The sequence below is a fragment of the Symphalangus syndactylus genome, chromosome 6 (assembly GCF_028878055.3).
Source record: "Symphalangus syndactylus isolate Jambi chromosome 6, NHGRI_mSymSyn1-v2.1_pri, whole genome shotgun sequence".
Classification (NCBI taxonomy): domain Eukaryota; kingdom Metazoa; phylum Chordata; class Mammalia; order Primates; family Hylobatidae; genus Symphalangus; species Symphalangus syndactylus.
The window spans coordinates 102,250,729-102,264,427 of NC_072428.2; the positions used below are offsets into that span (position 1 = coordinate 102,250,729).

The 13,699-nt window shown below is 35.8% G+C and overlaps 1 protein-coding gene across 5 annotated transcripts in view; it reads right to left on the bottom strand.

The window, feature by feature from the left end:
* Positions 1–13,699, bottom strand: part of DOCK4 (dedicator of cytokinesis 4) — a 472,131-nt gene that overhangs the window by 339,304 nt on the left and 119,128 nt on the right. The gene's annotated exons all lie outside the window — the stretch shown is intronic.

Below are 13,699 nucleotides of genomic sequence, written 5' to 3' on the forward strand. Positions count from 1 at the left end.
TTAGGATGTGGACTTCGAAGTAGATGAGAACCCTTTAGATACAGGGGTGGGAGGAAGAAGGAAGGGATATTATGATTTCAGCACTTCGGGCTTAAGCAAGCACATGAATGGTAATGCCATTCACTGAGAGTAACTATGGGAAGTGATGTATTAAGTTAGTGCAAAAGTAACTGTGGTTTTTGCCATTAAAAAAAAATGCCAAAAATCACACTTACTTTTGCACCAGTTACTTCTGCACCAACCTAATATTTCTGGGGGAAATAGGATTTAAGTTTTATTCATGCTGAGTTTTAGAACCTGTGGAATAACAAGCTGACAGTATTTAAGGAGTAGTTGAATATTTAGGTTCCTGAAGTCCAGGAAAAAGGCCTGCCCAGCGACAGAGATTTGAAAACTGTATTTGAAGCCATGGGTTGTTTTGGTGATAAAGTTTTATTAAAATGAACCACTAAAAAAAAACTATAAAATTAAAAATAAAAATAAACTGAGGTCATGAGACACAGCTCATATTAGGAAGTGAACATAAAAAGAAATCGCCTAAATCTAAGGGAAAAGGAAAAGTAGGCACACTGGCCCTGCCTTTCTCCTCCTCCTCCTTCTATTCCCTGGAGCTTCAAGAGTTTGTTCAGGTGACTGTGTAAGAATCAGCTGGTGTCATGTACATGGCTGGGTTGAAGGGGCATGAGGTAAGCAGTGACAGTGACCAAAGAGATGTGAGCCATTCAGCTACAACCTCTTTCTACCTAAAAAGCAAAAAATAAATAAATAAATAAAATAAAATAAAACAAGCCTTCAGGCAAATGCTGTAAGTAAAGCAGTTGGCAGAAGACAGTTGACTACACAGAATTCCTTGCCACCAGATCAATAGTGCCTTTGGGTTACCTGATAGTAGGAGAAAACCAATTTGTTCTACAAAATTATTTTGTTTTTAAAATAATAGCATTGCTTATAATATGATTTTATCTTTGCCACAGCCCACAACAGAGCTCTCCTCCTGAGATATCTTGTACCTTTGTTGATATCTGATGCTGGCAATGAATGTAAAAACTCGGACGCAGATTTTTTCTACTATTCTTAATTATTACTTAACTTCTCCTTCATTTTTATCTTTCAGACTTTTCTCTCATGTATATTCCACAGCGCCTGGCAGAGTGTACTAAACATGTTGGAAGACCCAATCGATGTTGACCGAAGAGAAACAAAAGGAATTCCTTAGCATCATTAAGATTAATAGTCTGAAGTTTAACAGACCCTAACTGATTTAAACCGTAAACTGTTATTCTGCCACATGAATGCAAACACATAAAATTAAAAGTTAAAAAGTTCTATTATTACTTGAATTGGAATGATTCTATTCCAATAGGAATGCCATACAAATTGTAAAAGTATTTACGTATTCAAAGCAGTCTTCAATCTTCTCAAAGAAATACAAGTATAGTCCTTTAAAATATTTTCTAACCTTTCAATGTATTTTTATCCACAATTACCTGCCAAAATCTTCTTATTTGCCTGTCCTTGCCTTAGCAGAGGAAAAACTAAAAGTACAGTAGCTTTAGAAAAATGTACCAACAGCAATATGTAATATTGACAGAAATAAATCTATTAGGAAGTTACCATCGAAATCTTGTCAAAGGAAGGGTAAAGAATTATCTCATATTTCTAGTTAAAAAGATCAAACCAATGAAACTCTAGATTCCTCCTCTATATGTTTACAACTTTAGTGAAATTACATGACTATCATAGATTGAAGTAAAATATCCCTCACCTTGCTGAACTCATCTTCCTGCAAACCAGTGTGAAAATTATTTTCTGAGTCATAACCTGTTTGAACACCATAGCTACTGGGAATTCAAAACATTTTCTGTTTTGTTTCTCTGAGGCTCTATCAAAAGAGCTTCCATATCCTTTTCCAAAGCTCCAATAAACCATTATATTTCCATGTACTCAGTAACTACGAAGAGCTCATAGATTTATCACCTTTAGAAATTCTCACATGTGGGAAAAAAAAAATCTATCTATAACCAGAGTATCAGCTTGCAAAATACATGACAACAAGAAGTTAGTAAACAATCTACTATCAATTCATGGAACATTTACTAAACTACACAAGACATTTTGTTAGACCTTGTGATCCTTAATCCCTTATCTGATAATGCTGGGGTCAGATGTGTTGTGTAATTTAGAATTTCTCCAGGTTTTGAGGATGCAGACAAAAGGGAATTCTTATATTTTGTTGGTAGGAATGTAAAGTAGTACAGCCACTAGGAAAAACAGTACAGAGGTTTCTCCAAAAAACTAAAACTGGAGCTATCATATGACCTAGCAATCCTGTTACAGTAGGTAGTGAGGCAGACATGAGCAGGCCAGGAGAACCCCTCACCTGGCTCCTGCCACCAGGAATGTCAGGCAACCATCAGGTGATGGTCAGGAGGTTGTTAAACTGTCTCCCTAAAGTAGTATTTGTTGCAGCCAGCACCAGGAAGTGGCCATCTCCCAACAGATAGCAACACCTGAAACGTGATCAGCAGCTTGCTGATAAGATCTCAGAAGCTGAGCAAGTGGTCTCACAAACGCACACTAATAGGTAAAACGGCGGAGCTTTACTGGTATACAACCTTCCTCTGGGAACTTTACACTGGTAAGGGAAGAATGCCTCAAGTGAGCATGCGTACAACTCCAGTAATCACACTGCTCATGCAGCCCCTCCCACGTGTTGGCAGGCCACTGCGCATGCAGACAGCCCACCCCAAGGGAAGAATCAGGGGAGAAGGGATAGCAACACCCCCAGAAGCACGCGAACGTCTAAAACCCAAGGTCAAAGGTCAAACAGTGCCCTTCATCTCTAGGTCGCCTGCTTGGCCCTCTTCCAAGAATCATTTACTTCCTTCCATTCCTACTCAAAAGCTTTTTAATAAACTTCCACTCATGTCCTAATACCTGCGTAGGTCTCTCACTTTGTCTATGTCCCTCTATCAAGTTCTTTCTTCTGAGGAGCCAAGAATTGAGGTTGCTGCAGACCTGTATAGATTCCCTGCCAGTAACAATTCCACTACTGGGTATTTATCCAATGGAAAGGAAATCAGTATATCAAAGGGATACCTGCATCCCCATGTTTACTGTCGCATTATCCACAATAGCTATGATATGGAATACGCCTTAATGTCCCTCAACACATGAATGGATAAAGAAAATGTATCTTCTTTACAATAATGTAATGTAAAATAATACATGTATTACATGTATTATTACAGATAATAAAATGTAATGTAAAAAAGGATTTCATTCTTTATGGCTGAATAATATTTCTTTGTGTATGTATACAAGGAAATATTCAGCCATAAAAAAGTATGAAATCCTGTAATTCACAGCAACATGGATAAGCCTGGAAGATATTATGTTAAGCAAAATATGTCAAGCACAGAAAGATAAACACCACATGATCTCACTTATCCATGGGAGCTAAAAATAATTTTGAACACACGGAAGTAGAGAGTAGGACTGTGAGTATCAGAGGCAGGGGAGGAGATGGGGGAGGAGGGTATTGGGAGAAGCTGGTTAACAGATACAAATTATAACTAGATAGGAGGAATGAGCTCTAATGTTCTGTAGCACTGTACGGTGAAGGTGGTTAATTATAATTTATTATATATTTTCAAAAAACTAGAAGATTTTAATGTTTCAGGTATGCTAATTACCCTGATTTACCATTATACATTCTATACATGAATTGAGTCTACACATGAATCAAAATATCACTCTGTATCCCATAAATATGTACAATGATTACATGCCCAATAAAAATAAAATAGAAAAAATAGTTCTATCTAAAATGAGTTTTAGCATGCCTTTTGACTAGTATGTAATAAGCCTTTTCGGTTACTTTCACATAAATGACTTTCACATTAAAAATAAAAAAGAATTTCTCCAGGTCTTACAAAATAATTTGGGTTAAATATCAGGTATTATAAACCCTCCCAGGCAGATGTGGGTGAGCATCCAGGCAGGATTAATATTTTTGCAGCAACATGAGCAAATATTACATCCACAGGTTAGATTTTTTACTGTCAAATGAGTTATAAAATGATTTAGATTTTAGATATTTGGGAACTGGAAATAAATAACACACAACTCCTACATCAAGGGGCTCATAGCCAAACAGGAAGAAGGCATTTATTCTTCTGTGTCGGTTATTAAACCATTGTCTATCAACTACAAATTCATCCTCCTCTGTGATGCTGGGCTAACAATTCTGCAAACCTCACTTCTGCTTTGCCAGTTGCTGGCTCCTAGATCTGCCATAGGGATACTAGTGGGTGATTGCAAGGCTGAGAAGGGAGAAGGGACATACTCCTTCCTGTCTACGGATGTTTCCATTTCGCCTCTTGTCTGTCTGTGGTTCCTGTGTTACCCAGGCAACACTTCATCTGGGCAGAGGCAGTTCTCTCTAGCAGCATTTCAATCCAGTTGGCCAATTTTTTCACTTGCAAAACCAGCCTCATCCTGACCCCAGCCTCTAGTCAGAGATCTCACCACCAGCTGGCTGGCCAACCCTCCTTAAAGACCTGGATCCCAGGCCCACAGGGATCATCTTCTGAATTCAGATACAACTCACCGAATACTGTATAGCTAAATACAACTAGCTCCCAAATTTTGGGCCATACTCATTGGCAGCAAACAACAGAATTTGAGCCTATCTCAAAAACTGATATGACAACATTAATTTCTGAACCAAAGATTTTCATTACAAAGTACTTCAACCTGGATGTAAACACACTACCCCATTCACATGCATAGTCACAATGAAACTTTTGATAGTGCAAACATAAGTAGGGCTAAACTTTGTCCTTATTTAAAAAAAAAAAACTTACAGAAATAAATACTATTATGGGAATTAGCTCTTCTAGCCCAAAAGAAGTGTTGAAATAATATAGTGACTTCTAATTTCCATTTTCTGTGAGCTTTTACAGCACTTAAAATCGTAATACAATTACCATTTACTCATGTCCTTACACTATCTGATATTTTATCTTATCTTTTAAGCTAGATTATAAAAAATTAGTTTGTCAAAAAGAAGTGCTACATTTAATACTTTTTCTATATTCTCCTAGAATTTGTTACAGTGAAGAAAAACACCTAAAATATTTGTTGACTTTAATGCTAAAAATATTTTCAGGTAGCCACTTAAAGAACTTTCTTTATAAAATACTACAGGAAACTATTTTGTTGGAATCATTTGCAGTAATTTGAAGGTAAACAGTATGTTTTGTTTTCTTTTTTACTTTTATATCCCCTTGAAACAGGTATAACACCGTGTTTACAGTAAACACACAATAAATGTTTGCTGGTTTGGGTTGACTAAGAAAAAGAATTGGGGGGTTCTTAAAACATTTAAAATCACATTCTTCATTAATTTAGAGTCTGGGGAATCAGTTAATAAAGACAAACTGAATTTGGCAAAAAATGTTAAATTTTTTGGAACCCATTTTCATATTAAATGGATTATTTTAAAAACAGATGAGGAAAGCTTAGAACACCTTGGCACACTCCCACAAATTATTTCATGATCAAAGACATCTGGCTTTTTTGATTATTTATGGAATTCCACCCTAAGGCCCACTTGATATTTTCAAAATATGTTTTGCAATATTTGGACATTCTCCAGGTAGCCAGTTTAATTCATATTTCCCCAAAACCTCATCTTGTTGGGAAGTTTGATTATCATTTCTTTATGGTTACAAATGAATCCTAAATTCTATATAAGTGTGTAGCGTGTTCAGGGCTTTATGAAACAAAATGAGATTTTTTTTAGAAATCATTTTTCATTTAAAATTGAAATTAAGCTTACAACCAATTTGTCATTGTCTTATTTTCAGACTATAAAGTAGCTAAGAACTAAACAGAGCACTGGGTTTTATTTTTCAGGAAAGAATATTACATTTAATCAAGAGTTGACTGAATATACTATTTCTTAAGGTTGACAAGTATATTTTCCAATAGCATAAAACAAAGATCACATCATTTGAACACTTTCCTGCAAGAGACTTGTTACATATAAATGGCAAGGTGTATATAGCAAGTAGAGTACTTAGACGTTTGATTTTATTCAGTATAAAGTCAAAATGGGAAACAGGGAGAGAAAAGCCAATGAGACAGGGAAAGAGTAAGTGAATGACAACTGATACGCAGCAAATAAGGTTACTGTCAGCCAGTAGTCAGAAGTTCAAAACTCTAAAGCAGTACACTTTTCTAATAAAAGTAACCTTTTGGATACATCTTTGCTCCACCCCAGTATGGACAATTATATGGTAAATTAAGTTATCTAAAAAGGAAAAATGCTATAAAATTTAGCCCAATATCATACTAGCAAAAAACACAACATAGCTGGGCTTCTTCTGAACATTAAAGACAAAAATAGAATAGTATTTACATTAACTACTATGGGAAAGACATCATATAAAATGAAACCCAAATTAGAACATTTTTCATTTTATACTTTCTATACTACAAAAATATTTTAAGTATTTATAGAAACTAACATCTTTTAAAGATATATTATTTATAAAACAGAAAATTACGCATCATTTCTTCTGTGTGCTTAAGAGTGATGGAATACGTATTTAGAAAAAGTCTTTCAGTAATAAATCATTCATATGCATTCCAAAGTGAGTTGTGGTATCATGCATTATAAAATCATGTTTTAAACCATAGTGTGTAATAGATTACCTTCAAAGAGCACCTATGATTTATTAATATGTGTGTGTGTTTTAACATGCCAATTATTTAAATACAGTATCATGGCAACATTCTAGGCTGAATGTTGCTGCTAGAAAGCACTGGATAATACAGCACTTGTAATTTTCTGAATAATGCTAATTTTTATAAAATGTTATTCATTCTAAGAAAAATTACAATCAGTAAATTTATCAGTTAATAGGGTTGCTAAAAACATAACAAATTTAATGTATATAAGGTAGCTAAGACACATCAAAGTGGTCCCAGAAAGAGAATAATAAGTGTTGATCACTTTGTGTTTGGTATTTATTAGAAATACAAGCCTGAGTAAAATTCTATTATATTTATTAAATGTATCAGCATAGATATTAATTACACTAATTATTGATAATGATGAAAATATAGAAAATTGTTCTCTACTAAATGGTATACTGACACATGAATCAATTCAATATACATAAATTCATTAAATTTTTCATAAAATTTTAGAAATACCAGGTGCATGAATAAGATGTTATCTCTCATATTTTTTTAAATGTTAGAAGATGCTTAATTAGTTTACATCTAAATCTGAGCTTTCCTTGAAAACAATCACAAAGAAGCCTCTTTTGTCTCACTACACTCTACCCCATTTCTCTCAAAACATTCTGCTCCCAGCTACATCCAAGACCACTAGAGCTGTCATTTTTTATATGAAATACAAATGGTTTACAATTCCCCCAGGTAAATACTTTTTCCTATTATTAACTCTCTTGATTACCAAGAACAAGGTATTATAAGTCTTATTATTTTGGAAACAAGCTTTACCAAAGCTACAGCTACAGGCATGGCACATAGAGAGACGATTTAGGAAAAAAAAATATTTAACTAGGCAGGATCACTGTGGAATATCAAAGGAAGGTGATTTAAGAGTTTGTCGAGTTTAAGGGAGAGAAATGTTGTAACACAGCTCTAACCTTCTTCCCCAAAGCTGAAATGGTCAAACAATATAGACATGCTGATGTCACCCCCCTGGATGTCTACTCAAGCCAACTGGGAAGAAAGCAGAGGCATAGGAATGTCTGGAGACGAGAAACAGGAGGGAGCTCACTCACTTATACACGTATCTCCTGCAGAGTCTGGGTCTCTGCTCCAAACATAGGCCAGTACTACCTTTCTGATATATTATAAAGAAATATAAAATACGGCCGGGTGAGGTGGCTCACACCTGTAATCCCCACACTTTGGGAGGCCGAGGCAGGTGGATCACATGAGGCCAGGAGTTCGAGACCTATCTGGGTAACATGGCAAAACCGTCTCTAATAAAAATACAAAAATTAGCCGGGTATGGTGGCGTGCGCCTGTAATTCCAGCTATTCAGCAAGCTGAGGCAAGAGAATCGTTTTAACCTAGGGGACAAAGATTGCAGTGAGCTGAGATAGTGCCACTGCACTTCAGCCTGGGCAACAGAGTGAGACTCTGTCTCAAAACACAAACAAAAATAAATATATAAGAATGATAGCAGGCAGGAAGAATAAGGTAAAATGAGACAATTTGTAAAAGTTATACAAATACAAGTGAATTCCTGCACATCTGTTTAAAAAAGCAAACTGTGCATGAGGAAATTGAGGGAGACTTTGCTTACCTGCCTTTTGTATAGATAAGAATCTGGAAGTTTTACCTGACTAAAAAAGGTCAATGTGAGCCAACTGTATTATGTAAAAGTACATTCCCCATTCAAAAACTAGAACAAAACAAAACTCAGGGAATCCATGAGTCGCTATTGGAAATATAACTTTAGTACCAAGGCCATTAAAAATCCTGTTGTACTCTACTTGTGAATTATATGACTTATGAAGTATACTTTTAAATTTTGGCCATAAATTTAAATTTCAGGGCACTGACAAGCCACAACAAGCTGAGAGTTGAATGAGGACAGAAAAGGGTCTAGAGATCTTGCGCTAAAAGAAATGGTAGAAGGAATTGGGAACTTTAAAACTACGAAAGCTCTGGTACTTTGAGTAGACAAAGAGATGTGGCTATGGTTAAGCTAATCAACTACTCTGTGCTTTAGTTTCTTATTTTGTAAAATGGAAATCAGAAAAGCACCTACCTCACATGGCTGTTACAAAGAGTAAACAAATTAAATCCAATAGATTAATGCACATAACTGGTCACAGCAAGTGCTGGTTATGATTAATAACATCATCTTCATTATTTTCTACAGCCCCCAGAGGGCAGACTTAGGATCAATGGGTAGAAGTTAAAGAAAAACAGATTTTGGCTGAATAATGGGTATAAATCTTACTTTCCTATTTCAGATTCCATCTCTTCATTTTAATGTAATGTAGCTGAAGTTATTTCTGATAGGTCAGCTTTTAAATTCCTGTGGTTCCTTAGTTATCTAAATTAGTTTCTATTAGAGGAACTAAAGTTAGAACAGTTAAAAAAATACATTATTTTCATTCAAAAAAGAATCAATATTCTAATTTACCTATCAGGTAAATATGGATTATTAGATTTTCTTAAAAGGAGGGTTGCCAGACAAAATATAGGATGCCCAGCTAAATATAAATTTTAGATTAAATAATGAATGAGTTTTTAGTATATATATGTCATAAACATTTCATGGGACCTACTTATACTAAAAATCTATTTGTTGCTTACCCGAAATTAAATTTTAACTGGGTATCCTGTAATTTATTCGCTAACTTTAGCAACCCTATGTAAAAGGATAAATGTTAACAAAACTCAAGTAATTTAAAAAAGTTTTTATATAAACAAAATTTTGAGCTTCCTTTTTCATGTAGGATGATTTCTTGCATTGATAGAGAAATGTTACATATCTGCCAGTTTTTGTTTAAACATTTCAGAAATTCTTCTTTCCTGACACGTCATTCAGTCATGTCTCAGATTTCCTGTGCCAGCTTAAGTTGCTCAAGAAGAGGTTATGGTTGGCTGCGTACTTGTGTCAATGTGCAGAAACATCACTTCCCATTTGGCTAAAGGCAGACAGACCTTATGGTAGACTTTCGTTTTCACCTCTGTTAGATATGGATGACACAGCTCCTCCGTTCAACACATATTTACACAATGGGTATATCCAAATACGTAAGACAACCACTGTCAAAGAAAACATCTTATGCCACTTTCCTCAGGCTCTACAAATACAGCCACTGTCACCTGAATGCTGTGAACTAGCAACTGGATGCAGCAGCAAGATATTTTGATGTTTCAATAATATTTACACTTATGTCACTAAACACTTTTGTAGATTTGTGGGGTATGAGGAATGAGAATAGACTTAATCGTTCCATCTGCTCAACAATATAAAAGAAATTGTTAAAAGACATGAACAATTGTCGAGGTACATTTCTAGAGGGTCCGCCAAGTAGCCCACAGGCCACGGACAGGAGGCTGACATCTGAGAAGACAAGAAGGATGAGCCAGTAACAAAAATCCCGAGACAGGAAGGCGGGTAGTGGTGCAAAAAGCCCATGAAAAAAGAATCGAAACAGGAAGAAGGAACCCGCAGTCTGACAGGAATGTGAATCCTGTGGGTAATTCAAGGAAGTAGTGAGGTTTGGAGGAGACACACAGAATGCAGGCAAGCATGACTCCGTTTCCACATGACAGCTACTTCTCAGGGCTCTAAGACACTATTTCATATGGAAACAAGACAATCCATGTGAAGATATCCCTAACACTACCAACTTTTTAGGAGAAGCTGGTTATTACAGTCACAAATCAGGGTGGCTTTCATCCCAGACTCAGGGTGAAGACAGAGTCCTCGAGGGAAGCCTGACACGAAAAGTGCAGATGAACACTCATGCCCCACAGAGCAGGTCAAGGAGACAAAACAAGAACATGAAGAACCACTCTCAAGTGGGATTCTTCTAGAAAGATCCCCGGAGGAAAGTCACTACATCTTAAAGGTCTTGCAACTTATTTTTATCCCTTTCTTATTTTATGTACTTTGTCAGTTATCTCAAATGTTTTGTAGACAGAAAAATAAACAAATCTTTGTAGTTCCAGTGCCCGTCAATACTCCACAGACAGGTGATGTTTAATAAATGCTGATTAAATTAAATAATTTATTTGTAGCTGTTCTCTTGAAGGAGTCAAAAAGAAAGATGGTAAATTGGACCTGGGGCTCAAGAATAGAAAGAGGGAAAACTATCTAAGGTATCATAGTATAAAATGTGAAGACCAAAAGAGGAAGATCACAGAGTAATGCGCAAGATCTCCTAGTGCTCATGAGTCCAGAGACAGACTTGGGTTGGGGCCCTGCTCTGCCTCTTACCAGCTCTGTGACAAATTGGGCAAGTCACTGAAGGCTCTTCCAGCCTCAGAATACTCATGTGACAAATGGATGTCATCAGAGCACCTACCCTGGAGAGTCGTGGGAATTACATGACATTATACACGTAGAGTTCTTAGCACAGCACCTGTCATGGAATAGACACACAGTAAATGGTAGGAAGGGTAGATGCAGAGGGAACAGTAGTAATGAAATATTGAACCTGAAAAACTTTTTAAAAACTTGTGTCATGACTGGAGAGGAAATCTATGTTAATGCAATCATGCTTAGTGAAATCTCAAATACACAGTTAACCCAGAGAGTCTCATACATTATTGCAATGTCAGTAGAGGAAATAACAGCCACCACCACGCCCCCATTTGTGGGTCTGAACAATTAGCAGCAAGCCAGGTACGAAGTGGGTAATTACGCAGGAAAGCCAGAGAAAAAAAGGAAGAATGGCTAGAAATAGGGGGGGTGGTTGCTGTGGTACAAAATTACCTTCCCTACTCCTTTACTGGGGGATAATAGGATTGGCGACCCACAGGCAGGCTGGGATTTCCCAGCAAATCAAATAAATTTCATAATTGCTGTTCGCTACAAAATTACTTTTTTCTTCCTGTAAGAAACTAGAAAAGCCTACAGAGAATGTATTGTTAATATTAAACCCTCGACTAAAGGAGATGTAGAGGTATTTATGGATAGTAGTGAACTCTCTCTCCTCAGATTACATTACACTTAATGATTTAAGGCTTATAGTTTACTATATAGAAAAAGAGAAAGGAGAGAAAAATACTAATCACCACAGTACTTGCTGAGACATTTTATATCAGAAGCAACTGAGATTGATAGTGCTATTCATGTATCTGAAAAATATATAATTTTTTTAAACTTGGTAAAATTCTACCCATGTGACTTAGCTAGAAATAAATTTTAAATTAAAGTATCATTTATTCTAGAATTATTTAAATAAAAACCACTTTATTACTTTTAATGTATTATAGAGATGGTCAATTTAAAGTCCACTGGGTCTATTTTTTGAATAGATTAGGCACACTTGAAATTAGCACTAATTATAATTAGCATTAATTGTAGCATTATTATCTAATTTTAATAATGTACTTCTTTTCAGAGGGTTCACAACATAAATTTTATAAATAATCCCTTTATCTATAAATGGCACTAAGGTAAAGTAAATTTCAATGTAGTTTAGGCAGATTAATTAGGAATTAGGAATCAGTAGAATTTTTTATTAATATGATCTTAACATAGTTGAAAATAATTTTATTTGATATGTGAATACCACCACAATTGCCTCAGGCTCTCACATCTATCATCTCCATTGGTTTCACATACAAGTACCTAGAGATTAGGTAATTTCCGCCTGGTTGTTCTGTGAGTTGGTTATAGATATAAGATTAGAATATAAAATATAGGATTAATAGTATAATGTATGACCCAGTTACTATAACATAATGAATTAACCTCTGTTTCCTAGAAGTTTTTATCTTTACATATTGAGCTTAACCCCTCATACCCAGAAGTCAAACTTCTGGCAACATCTCTAATTCTTTTTGGAACAAAATGATTACGGTAAAAAATAAAATAAAATAAAAGGTTACCAAACATCCAAAATAGCTATGAAAACAAAGCTTCACTCCCCAGAAGGCCTTAAAATCTTCATGTAGAATTTATCTTTACCTGAACACAATTTTTAAAAGACATGGTTTTCTGTGGCACAGAATGAACAAGATGAAAAGTCGGAATTGATGGCAGGGATATTAAAGGTATGAATAATAACTACACATAGCATGGAACCTTGTTAGAGGATCACACCAAAGGCTTAGTTTAGTATGGTAAATTAGATTGGTATTTGGCAAATAATCACTTTTCCCTGACCACCTCATGGAATAAGTATACTTCCCTGCTCTGCTGTTAGGTTTAGTGATTGACTTACTTTGACCAACGGAATGGAATCAGATGTGATTCCAGTTGACAGCTGAAGTGCACTTGCACAGTTGGGCTAACACTCTTTTACTCCTACCACGACCATAGCAACAGCTTCGCTGGTTTGCTTCCTTCAGATTGGGCCCTCAAAATAAACATTTCTGAACACACCTAAGCTTAATCCACAGTGAGGACCTAAACCCAGACAGGCCTGCAACATGAAGTAGAGTCATGCCGTCAGGCCTGGCGTAGAACATGCCCAGCCAATCTCTATCACAGAGAATGAGAACGAATGAAAATTAGTTTAAGCCACTGAGTTGTGGAATTGATTGTTATGGAGCAACAGCTGACTGATGGCAATCATAAAGAAAAAGTGAAAAGATGTTTAAATTGCTTCCGCTTAAAACAGTTACATTTCAGTACAATTTATATCAGCAGCTACTAAAAGATTTGAATGTTTAGTATTTGAATTTCAGCTGACTAGAAAATTTCATTTATACAGACAGCATCCAAAAGCCACTACTTAGCAGCATGATACATGGATCTTAGAAGTTGTGTGTCCAGCAAAAGGGAATGAGCATTTCCTTTAAATAAAGTCTGCTTAGCTTTGCTGAACAGTTCTACCAGACCCTCAGTTAATATACTTTCATCTGAGGTTTCACACTGCTGACTAGCAATAAGAAACAGTCACATGATGCTTGGGCTGAGAAAATGTTTATTTCAGTTCCCACAAATAGAGCA